Here is a 12,101-nt window from a genome sequence, read left to right on the forward strand (position 1 = left end):
TCTTAAGGGGTGCCAGGCCTGCGAGCTAGAATCCACCAGCCAGCCCAGACAGTGGGATGCCCACATTATGGAGGCCACCATCCTCCCTTTAAAACTCATTTTCACTCCCCAAGGATTTCTTCATTGTCTTCTGGGAGCTTAGGCCTGGGGATGGGGACAACAGAGAGACCTTGAGAAACAACGTTTCTGTTGAGCAAATGACCATCTCCCCACAAGCCAGGGAAAGGGAAAGGAATGGCCAGACACCTAGGAGAGGGAGGCATTTCCTACGTTTTAGTTGAGGCTTGTGAACATCTTCAAAGGGAAATGCTATTCTTCCCTTGAGAAGAGAGAAGCCCAAGGCAGAGAGAAGTTAAGTCACTTGCCCAAGGCCACATGCTTAACTCGTGGCAGAATCAGGGTTCAGCATTGCTCAGATGAAGTGTAAGAAGGTGTGGCACATACAGGTAGAGAGGGCTCGACCCTGGGGGAAGAAGGGAGGTGCACACCAGGCTGGAGGAATCCAGGACTGTGGGAGAACCACGGCAGGGAGGCAATGTGAGATCCAAGTTCAAGGTCTGGACCTGTGCTGTTAGCCTTTCTGATTTTCTCAAGTGAGCAGGCTGGAAATGGCTCTCTTTCAGCTATGAAGTTAATTAATCCACTTCTAGTTAGGGGGTGAGACTTGAGCAGGTCTGGGAAAGAGATTAGAAGGCAGAGGCAAGCAGGGACAGAAAAGAGAAAGTGAAGAAAAGCTTGTGTGCACTCAGAAAAATATTCATTCAGCACTATCTGCCAGACACTCTGCTGGGACCTGTGGACATCACAGGGGACAAAACACACCCAAGCCCTGATCTTCATGAAGCTTACACACTTGAGGGGAGACACACAAAAAACGAAAATGTTAGAAGGTTATGAAGACCGAAGAAACTAATAATGCACATCGCACTCCAGCCTGGGCAGCAAGAGCGAAACTCCACCTCAAATAATAATAATAATGCAAAGGAAAAGGAACCAGGAGTGGGGTTGCATCTTAGATAGGATACTCAGGGAAGACCTCCTGCGAAGATGATATTTGAGCAGAAACTTGAAGATGACAGGGAAGTAGATGGGGTAGATTCTGGAGTATCGTGAGCAAAGGAGCAGCCTGTGTGTAGGCGCTGAGGTGCGTAGGCACTGTGGCTGCCATCCTCAGGGAGGGACAAGCGGGTGGAGGGTGAGGGAGGAGGAAAGTGAAAATCATGAGGCCGGTAATGTCGACCTCTTTCAGTATGCAAAAACGTGGGGAGAAAAGTTCAGTGGTATTGGTGTTCTGTTTGTTGGATTAAAATATCAGAAAATTTAAAATATAATGTTTTATGACTTAGTCCAAAATTCTAAAGGACAGGGGCCTTGGTCCTTGGTTAGACACTGTGTCCAAGAAACAAATAGCATCCCAAGGATCGCCTCTCCCTGGGGACCTAGGCACCATGTCTCTCTTCTGCTCTCTCAAGGATATCTGAGGCTCTGCACATGACGGAGGCACGTATAGACAACGGTTGGTAATATTTGTCACATTTTTACATTGCTTTACATGACTTTTGTCAACATTAACGTGGAAACTGAACTCTCTATCATTGCATGAGTTGCGCTGTAAACACCATGAATTTCCTGTTCTTTAGAATGGCTTCTCCTGGCAGTGGATTTCTCTGACTTCACAGCCAATGGTGTGCTCTTGATCCAGTGACTTAAATCACTGAGTGTTGGCTTCTTGGCCTGTTAGGTAGGGTGGGTATAGCCTAGATGATTAGTAGATTTCCTTTATTAAATAGAGCTGAAAAGCCCCTGCTCTACCCTCTCTAGCAAACAACGTTCCTTTCACCCAGTGTCTCTCTTCTCAGAGGTCAAACCGGCAATTATCCATCCCTTTTGCCTGTGTGTACAATATGCATAATTCATAGGTAGCCTTGAAAATGGAAATGACGTGTCCATTCCCCAGTCCCCTCGTGACTAGTGCTCAGGTACCAGAAAGGTTTCCAAGGACAGATTCTGTTTTTCTTCCACCTCCAACTCCTCTGATTTCTACCAGCCCCCAAGACGTCTATATAATAATCAATTGCAAGACTGTTCATCACCCATTTTTACAATGTTCAAGTTCTGGATCTGTGCTGTTAGCCTTTCTGGTTTTCTCAAGTGAGGAGGCTGGAATGGCTCTCTTTCGGCTGTGAAGTTAATTAATCCATTTCTAGTTAGGGGTTGAGACTTGAGCAGGTCTGGGAAAGAGATTAGAAGGCAGAGGCAAGCAGGGACAAAATAGATCCTGTAGTTCAAGAGCCTCACAGGACAGCCCAGGCAACTGAGGATCAGAGAGGTCACTGACTTTCCCACAGCCGCAGAGACGAGCCTTAGGGCAGGAACGAAACTTCAGTTTCCCGAACACGAGCTGAGGTTTCTTCGCCAACCTCTTGTTGCCTCTGTTTTGCCAAATCCTAAGCGTGCCCTGCAAATTATAAGATTCTAAAAATATGTTTTGTTGATGATGGAGAACTTTGAAAAGAAGTTTTGTTTTGTTTTTAAATACACCCTCATAGATCCAATGCAGTTGAGACGGCGACCAAAGCCAATTTCCCTAGAAACGCCAAATCAAAAACACGTGGTGAGGCTCTGACCTGGAGTGCTTCATCCTAAATAACGCATTTTATAAACCCTGAAAAATAAAAAGACTCAAAAGAACATTCTGGGCCCGCACGGCTGCTTTTCATCCCTTTCATCACTAGGTGTCCCCGTGGTTAGCAAATCCCATCTGGAATGCTGCGTCCTTGTACATCCTTCCTGGAAGGCAGGTGGGGGATAGTCAGCCACACTGGGGGCGCTTTTTGCCCGGTGGGGCGGGGAGGGGGCGGGGCTTCCTGAAGGGGCGGGGCTTGTGTGCGGGCAGAGCCACTCATCTGACACAGAGGAGGAGCCATCCTTGAACTGACAGGCCTGGGTGGAATCAGCATGGAGAGACTAAAACGTGAAAGGAACACTGTCAGAAACCAATTTCCACCGCAGGAAATGAGCGTGGCCTAGAATAGATGCAGAGCATGATTAAACTGCAGGACGGGCTCGGGAGGGAGGCTGAGCGGGCACTCATCTCCCGGGAGGCGCCCCAGACCTACGCTGGGGCCACTGCTGAGTCAGATCCCCGGAGGCGGTTCTTTGCAGATGTCGCAGAGAAACAGGATGCTGTGAGTCTTTTTGGGTAGGTTCCTTCTGTAACGATCCAAAACCATTTTTATTACTTAATACCTAGTTTCTAGGGTCCGATGCGAGCCGCAGCTCTGGGCACCCCCGCTACTAGCCCCTACTTAATCATCAGTCTGTTGTCTGCATTCCCACCCCTTGGGAACTCAGGATCTAGTGGGAGGACTCGTGCAGAAATAAAAAGTAGTGCAAGGGCTTTAAAAGATGTGGCTGCTGGGGGGTGTTGGAGAAACGTTCCTGGGGGTCTCAAAGGATGAGCGAATTATTATTATTATTATTATTATTATTTCTTTTCATTTTCTCCTGTGCCTCGCGCGGCCTCGAGAGGGGCCTAACCCTAACCCTAACCCTAACCCCCGGGCCGCCGAGGACTGCTCTACTCCTCCGTTCTGGTCTCCAGGAGCAGAGGAGCTCGGGACCGGCAAAGCTCGAGGGGACGGATTATTTTTATTTCTGAAATAATTCAAAAGATTAAAAAAATACTATTATCCTACATTAACATCCCACTATGACTGTTAACAAAGCCCATATAGCAATGAATTTTTCCTTCCTTCCTCCCCCTCTCCGTCCCCTCCCTCCCCTCGCTCCCCTCCCTTCGCTCTCTCCCTCCTCTCTTGTCTCTCTCCCTCCCTCCCTCCCTCCCTCTGTTCCTCCTTTCCTTCCTTCTCTTCCTCTTTCCTTCTTTTCTTTCTTTTTAGAGTAAGAATATTTAAAATCTACTCTCTTAGCAAATTCCAGATATACAATACAGTATCATCATCTCTAGCCACAATACTGTACATTAGACTCCCAGAACTCATTCGTCTTGGAACTGGTAGTATCAACCCTGTGATTCGGTTTTAGTGTAAATTTGAAGCCATTAGATTCGAAGGCAGAGAGAAGCAGAAAACTGGTTCTTATGAACGAACAAGTGCGTTTTGAGGATGTGCCCTGAAGCAGGGATGAGCGCCCTGGCACTTCATCCTGACCATCCAGCCAGTACACACTGATTGCACGCCTGCAGTGTGCTGGATACACAAAGACAACACCCATAGGCCTAATCCGGATCTCTTAGTGCATTGTACCCAGAGGGGATGATGGCTGTTACTCAAATACATGCATCCAAGCATGCAATTATATTCCATTACAGAATGAGACGGGGCACAGTTCTATGAAAACAAAGCCCTAGCTTAGACTAGAAGCAAAAAAAGTTTGGGTGTTCTTACCCTTTGGGTGGGACCCAGGACACGTGGGAAAAACAGAAAACTAACCAGCAGGGCCTTTTGAGAATTCGTGAAGCTCCATATTGTAAAGGTACTTGACTTTATTTATTATTTTTCACGGTTCTAGGTTTATTGGGGGTTTTAGTTGGTGTAACGCTTGGATAGTTGGTTGCACTGTTTATATGTAGATCTTCTTACTTTGTATGGCAATGTACACTACTGATATATACAGTTCACAAAACAAGATCCTTTGGAACAAGACATGCGATATTGGATCTATACACTGAATGCCAGGATGTGACCGACTGGGAAGCAATGTTGGACTAGGCATGTTCGGTGCAGGAGCCAGGAAGTTATATAACAAATGAACATCTCTCTGGCTCAAGGGGCAACTGCAGCATGCGCAGCACTGGCAGTGGTGCCTCAGAGGTGGCAGGACTATTTCACACTGACCAGTTTAGGACTACACAAGGTTACCACCATCCAGCATCAGGATGTAGCTGTAGGACTTTACAAACCGCTCCTATTTCTGGCTTCAGGAATTGAGGTTTTTCCCAGTCCATCTTAAAGTATGACTGCTTTAATCACAGATCGGATGAAACGGACAGCATGCACAACCTCCAGCTAAAATCCTGTTGTGGCCTAGACAGTGAAATGGGTGACCTCAGAAGACTTTCAAATTGCAGCTCTTTTTGGATCCCCCGAAGTATATCCACACTCTTCTTCAAACGAGCCTCTTCCTCAGGAGTCAGAGTCGCCTTCACAACGTCTGAGATTCCATTCTGTCCCAAAATGCAGGGAACACTAAGGAAGACATCATCCTTTATTCCACAGAGACCCTTAATCATGGTGGAAATTGGGTGCACCCGCCTAAGATTCTTCATGATAGTCTCAGCCAAATCTGCCACAGAGAGTCCAGTGGCCCAGGATGTGTAGCCTTTGAGTTTGATCCCCTCATAAGCACTCTCAGCTACCTGCTTGTGCACCTCTTCCCACTGTTCCTTATCTGGATCAGTCCCTAAATCTGGGTGCAGCGTCTTCAGGGAGACACCAGCCACATTCACTCCACTCCACACAGGCACACTGGAATCTCCATGTTCCCCGAGGACCCACCCATGACAGCTTAATGGGTGAACTCCCAGCCTTTCCCCCATCAGGTAATGGAATAAGGCTGAATCTAGATTGCAACCACTTCCAATAACACAGTTTTGGGGAAAGCCACTTATCTTCCAAGCCACATAGGTCAAGATATCCACTGGATTTGAAACAATAAGCAACTTGCAGTGCGGGCTGTATTTTACGACATTAGGAATGATGAGTTTAAAGATGTTCACGTTAAGCTGGACCAGATGAAGACGGCTTTCTCCCTCCTGCTGATGTGCCCCGGCGTGGTAATGACCAGCTTGGAGTTTGCAGTTACATTATGGTCTTTGCCAGAGACAATCTTTGGCAAAGGCTGCCATGTTGGAGATCCATCTCTCCCTTCAACTTGTCTTCAATGACATCAACAAGAGCAAGTTCATCTGCCAGGTCCTTCGTTAAGATACCGATGGCACAGGCCATACCGACAGCACCAACCCCAACAACTGTAATCTTATTCTGGGGGGTCTGTTCTTCCTTTAGAAGATTATGAATCAGCTGATCCTTGAGAGTTGCCATTTTGGACTTGGAACGAAAAGGAACCAGGAATGCACGTCGGGCGGGCATCGGGGGCGCACAGCAGTGGGATCCGGACTCGGCGGCAGCTGCTCTAGCCAAAAGTACTTAACTTTAAAAGATCAGCCTCAATTCACATTCCCGTCATTTCTCTACCTCCAGGCAGCATAGGCCCTCACGCGGGGAATGGAAACAAATATGATGTAAGCAACTCACAAACTCAGACTTTGAAACGACCCACTGTTCTCCAAGCACAGGTTCATTCTCCACTCATTTCCCTGTGACTGGAAGTCACAACTATTTCTGAAATGGAAGCAGGTGACATGCACCCCGTGAACCGATAGTCAGTGACTGATAGTGAGTGCTGACTGTATCCAGGCAAAAGAGCGGAGAGACGTCCTCTCCTCAAGGTTTTCTGAAAGGATGTGGGCCACCAGCTGCCATCGCAGTTCACTGTTCACAGTTGCTGAAAGAGGGCATGACGTTTTTGCTGTCTTCCATTCATGGTACCACAGCAGAGAACAATCCATTCGGTTTAACCAACGCTAACGCATATGTTCATTGCCTGTGAATCAGACTTAGTATTGAAGGTTAAATTAAAATCTGACTCTCAACTATCTCACTGCACTCCGGCGCTTCTGCTCAGCTAAATCCATAGACACGAGTAGAAGGAAATTTGGACTTTAGTTAAGCTAGTAGTTACCAGGGTTTTGGATCTCACAGGCTGATAAATTTTATAAAAAAGATTTGGGGCCAGGTGCGGTGGCTCACGCCTATAATCCCAGCATTTTGGGAGACCGAGGTGGGTGGATCACCTGAGGTCAAGAGTTCAAGACCAGCCTGGCCAACATGGTTAAACCCATCTCTACAAAATTACAAAAATTAGCCAGGTATGATGGCAGGTGCCTGTGATCCTAGCTACTGAGATTGTGCCACTGCCCTCCAGCCTGGGTGACAGAGCAGGACTTATCTCAAAAAAAAAAAGAAAAAAAAAAGGTTTGAAGACCTGTATTGAGTTGCTTTTTATTCACTCAAATGGAGTAATTAGAACACGTATCACCCATCTCACCGCCGTGATAGAATTCACATGCGAAGTAAATTATAACAAAACAGAACTTCTCAGCATTTTAATGAAAATAAATTAGCTTTAGGACAAAATCATTACTTTCTTGTTGTGGTGGTTTTCTTGTTTCTACATCAACCTGTGAAAATGGATATTTTTCCACAGTCCAGCACCAGTTCTTGCACTAGAATTTGAGAACCCCTGACTTAAATCAGTGATTTACATCCCTCCTGCCCTTATTTACAAAGGAGGAAGCTGGCCCTGAGGGGACCCCAAGCGCTGCCCCATGAAAGGTTCCAGCCCACAGTGCAGAATAGCCCCGGTTGGGGCTGAGGCTTCTGAACCCACGTTCAATGCACCTGCCCTCTGTCTTGTTGCCATGAGTCCCTGCAGGGCCCAACGAGGGCACCCAACACTCCAGTTACGTGACTGGCACCATGCCATCTGGGAACACTGAAGGAGGATGGCTGAGGGACACAGGAGGAGAAACAGGGGGACCTGTCCCTTTCTCCAGCCCACAAGCCCTGGGCTGGATTCTGAGATGGGCTCTTCCTCCTGACGGCAAGCCTCGATCTTCAGGTACTCTTTAGTTGGGCACATTGAGGCTTTCAGACCATTGGGAAATATTTTGTGTACTACTAATTCTTACAATGTCCATTCCTCTGCCTCCCTCTCCTGCGTGAAGACTGGCCGTTATTACCCACAGCAGAAGACTGAAACTGAGGCTGGCACTGTGGCATGACCGCCCAGCCTCCTCCGAGCTGGTGCTTCTGCCTGGCTCTTGCAAATACACAGCCCTTGCTTGCCCCCAACACAGCACTGCTTTCAGTGATGGCATCTTTTTCTTTTTCTTTTTTTTTTTTAGATAAAGACAACTAAAAAATAGCTTGGGTAGGTAAGCCGTAGACAATGCTGAAATTCTGTATATGCAAAGGAATGGATGTCTTCAGTTGGGTGTATCCACACAACAAAAAAGAGATGTGATTTAAAAGATTTGGATTCAGGGATATCCTTGTCCAGTTACCAACCAGTTATTCTAGGGGAACCCCCTCCCTAAGTTTGGAAAAAGAATCGGGATACAAAGGATAGGGCCTTTTCTTCCTGCCAAGCAGTGTGTGTTCTTCCAGCTTAGAGGGCAGGAGGTCTCAACGCATGCCCGGGGCCAAGGCCGAGCTCCCCCAAAATCCTCAGGAGGGCGGGGACCAGTGAACCTGCCCACTGCTCTTCTGCACGCCCTGCTCCCTCCACACACACGTGCCCTGTCCATTTGTGCATTTGAGCATCTGTGGTAAGACCTCTGAGTAATTCAAAGAGGAAGTCAGAGAGCATGCTCCAAACCCGTGCCCTGGGTTGGCCTGTCCCTCTCAAGGCTCTTTCCCAGGCAGGAAATCTTCCTCACCTTCTGGTCTGAGGATCATGGAAAGAAGGACTCTTCTGTGTGCTCCACTGTTCTGCTGAAACAAGCCACCTCTGTGCTGGGAGAAAGGAACCCATGGGTGTCGACGGCTTCATTTCTGGGCACACGGGGGCTTCTTGGCTTCCCCAGGCAGGATGTAGAGCACACTGGGGACTAGCCCCAGTTCCAGAGGAGCGATGGTGTCCCTAAGTGCCTGCTTGCGCTTCCAGGATGTAGCCTCTTCTCCAGAAGAGGAGGAGGAGCTCACCAACCTTCGATATTGTAATGGGCCAAATCATGTCCCCAGAATTCCTATGTTGAAGCTCTAGGCCCCAGTACCCCAGATTGGGACTGCATTTGGAGATAGGCCTTTTGAGAGGTGATGAAGTTAGAATGAGGCCGTTAGGGTGGCTGTCACCCAGTGTGACTGGTGTTCTCTTAACAGGAAATTCAGGCGCACAAAGACACCAGAAACATGCACCCTCAGAGAAAAGGCCGGGTGAGGATGCAGCGGGAGACAGCGACCCTCAGCAAGCCAAGGAGGGGCCTCCAGAGAAACCGATCCCACCAACACCCCGATCTGGGACTTGGAGCCTCCAGGACTGTGAGAAGTCGCTTTCTGTCACATAAGCCACCCGTCTGTGTTTTCTCATTGAGGCCGCTTTAGCAAATGAATACAAATACAGGACCAAGAAGCCCGGAGGGCTGTGAACCTGCTTTGTCTCTCACAGGTGTGGGGTATCTTAGGTCTCCTCTGGGCTGAGGTCTGCTTGCCGTTGGGTTCACACTGTGGGCACTCCTCCCAGGAGCTTTCCTGGTCCCTCTCCCTTTAGTCCCAATCTCAACCATCCCTCCATGCTGACCATACCCAACTCCCCAGCGCTGACTTCTCCAGGCCTGTATTTCAGCTTCGTCCCAATCTCAACCATCCCTCCATGCTGACCATACCCAACTCCCCAGCGCTGACTTCTCCAGGCCTGTATTTCAGCTTCGTCCCAATCTCAACCATCCCTCCATGCTGACCATACCCAACTCCCCAGCGCTGACTTCTCCAGGCCTGTATTTCAGCTTCGTCCCAATCTCAACCATCCCTCCATGCTGACCATACCCAACTCCCCAGCGCTGACTTCTCCAGGCCTGTATTTCAGCTTCGTCCCACTCTCAACCATCCCTCCATGCTGACCATACCCAACTCCCCAGCGCTGACTTCTCCAGGCCTGTATTTCAGCTTCGTCCCAATCTCAACCATCCCTCCATGCTGACCATACCCAACTCCCCAGCGCTGACTTCTCCAGGCCTGTATTTCAGCTTCGTCCCAATCTCAACCATCCCTCCATGCTGACCATACCCAACTCCCCAGCGCTGACTTCTCCAGGCCTGTATTTCAGCTTCGTCCCAATCTCAACCATCCCTCCATGCTGACCATACCCAACGCCCCAGCGCTGACTTCTCCAGGCCTGTATTTCAGCTTCCTCCTCCCATTCACGCACACGTCGGAACAGGAACTTATTATCTGAACTCCCAAACCCACCCCTCCGTCCAGTGGATGGCATCAGCATTCTGCCCTGCAGGCTTGAAAGGGCGAGTATCGAGGGGTGCCTCGAGAGTGCTGCCCAGAACCACTGTCTTTCTGGAAGTTACTGAATTATTTCAAACTGCATTGAAGATGTGTTTGTAGCACAGTGATTTCTCCTGTGTGGGGTTTAGCCGTTGGCCCCAGTTCAGGAGATGACATCCAAAGCATAATAATCAAGCCCTCCCCTCTCGAGGACAGCTAGTCTGGAATGACAGTCCCTGTCTGGATTTCTGGGACCTCTTCCTTGTTTCAGTACTTCATCTCCATGTCATCAGACTGTTGAAAGGCTTTCTAAAAGGCTGGGTGTCCCTGGTTTTGACTCTAGATTTTCATGCCCCTGCCAAAATAATCTTCTGGATTTACTTCGAGGGCATTCGATTATGTCAGAGATAAAATCTAAATCCCTTTCAATGGCATTCAAGGCTCTCCAGCTCCGATCCTAATCAGCCCTCCCAAGGCTGTTTCCACTTTTCCTCTTCTCCCACTGTATCCTCTCACTCACCAAAGGCAGCCAGGCTTGAAACCGACAGCCTGGGTTCAAATCCTGACCTCGCTACTTACTTGCTGTGTGACCTGAGGAGGCTTGTCAAGCACTAGGTAATAATATCAATAGCTAACTTTAACCCAGCACTTAGCTTGTATCAGGCCCCACGACAAGAGATCTCACAACTTGTTTTACTCAATTCTCCTGCCAGCCCAATTCTGTAGGGAACCCTCGGTCTTACTACCATCCTCCTTGTACGCAGGAGAGCAAGGCACTAGACATTTCAGTGCCTTTCCCAAGGCTCGAAGCCTCAGCTTTTGCATCTGTAAAATGAAGATAATCACTGTTTCTCTCTGTGTTAGTCAGGACTTTTCCCAGTTGCAAGTGACAGGAACCAACTCTAAGGACTCAAGCAAAACAAAGGAAGCACCCCTTCCAGGGGCAAGGAATGTCCTCAGCCTGCTCCAGCTCTGCCTGTGGCGGATCCAGCCTCCCAGGGATGGACGTTCTAAGGATACAGAAACCCAGTTCTCTGATGCCTGTGATCTCAGAAGGCAAGAATCCCTCTCTCCCAGGGCCCAGAATCGTGTCTGAGAAGGATCATGACAACCCAGGTGAAGGCGCCAGCCCCGTGTGTGGGAAGCGAGCCCATGTTTGGAGATTCTAGGCAGTTCCCCACAGGAAAAGATTCTGGGGCTGCTCAAAACTAACAAGTGTTTGCTAACTTGGTCAATTTATTCAACTCAATAGTTATGGAGCGTCTGCCACGTGCAGGTGTGGGGAACTAGTATGGAGCCCACGGGGAGGGAACTCCGTGAAGGCATTACTCCTGGTGGCTCCTCCAGGGGACATGCCATAAATTGAACAGGGGTGGGTTCAGCCTTCCCCTGCCAACACCAGGAAGCACTTCCACCCCTGGGCCTGTGGTTTACAATGCGGTGCCCGCATCACGCTTCCGCTTCTCCCCTGCGACAAGGGACGAGTGTGTGTGTGTGTGTGTGTGTGTGTCTCAGCGCACACACCTGTGCTCTGCGCCCGTAAGCAGTCTCAGATAAGGGCTGTGCTTACTAGATGCACTGACGAAAGGATGGAGAGGTGCACTGGGCTTTTTCTTTCCCTCGAAACTGGCACAGAAGATTCAGGTTGTATCAAAGTTCAAGTGCAGGAACATGAAGCTGCTTTGTATCAATGCGTTTGTTTTTATTTTTATTTTGCTTCACTCACTACGGAACATCAGAGTGTCTCAGTGCAGAGGTCTCCGTGGGCCAACGTGTCCCCAGAACCTGCATCTGTGCAACACTCCTCTCCCAGGGTCTACTTCATGCATTCCCTACCCCCATACACACCAGGCGCCAACACACATGGGCATACATCCCCCCACCCCCATACACACCAGGTGCCAACACACATGGCCTCATGTCCCCCCCATACCCATACACACCAGGTGCCAACACACATGGGCATACATCCCCCACCCCCATACACACCAGGTGCCAACACACATGGGCATACATCTCTCC

General features: G+C 49.0%; 1 long non-coding RNA gene and 1 pseudogene across 1 annotated transcript; one reads left to right on the forward strand and one right to left on the reverse strand.

Annotated features, from left to right (window-relative positions):
* Positions 1-2,939: 2,939 nt before the first annotated feature.
* LOC103791726 (uncharacterized) lies at positions 2,940-11,768 on the forward strand. The gene is made up of 2 exons (XR_618202.5): positions 2,940-3,202; positions 8,967-11,768. It is a non-coding gene; the product is annotated as an uncharacterized LOC103791726 (long non-coding RNA).
* On the reverse strand, positions 4,987-6,077 carry LOC103791725 (L-lactate dehydrogenase A chain pseudogene; annotated as a pseudogene).
* Positions 11,769-12,101: the final 333 nt, after the last annotated feature.

This window comes from Callithrix jacchus, chromosome 3, assembly GCF_049354715.1.
Source record: "Callithrix jacchus isolate 240 chromosome 3, calJac240_pri, whole genome shotgun sequence".
Lineage (NCBI taxonomy): Eukaryota > Metazoa > Chordata > Mammalia > Primates > Cebidae > Callithrix > Callithrix jacchus.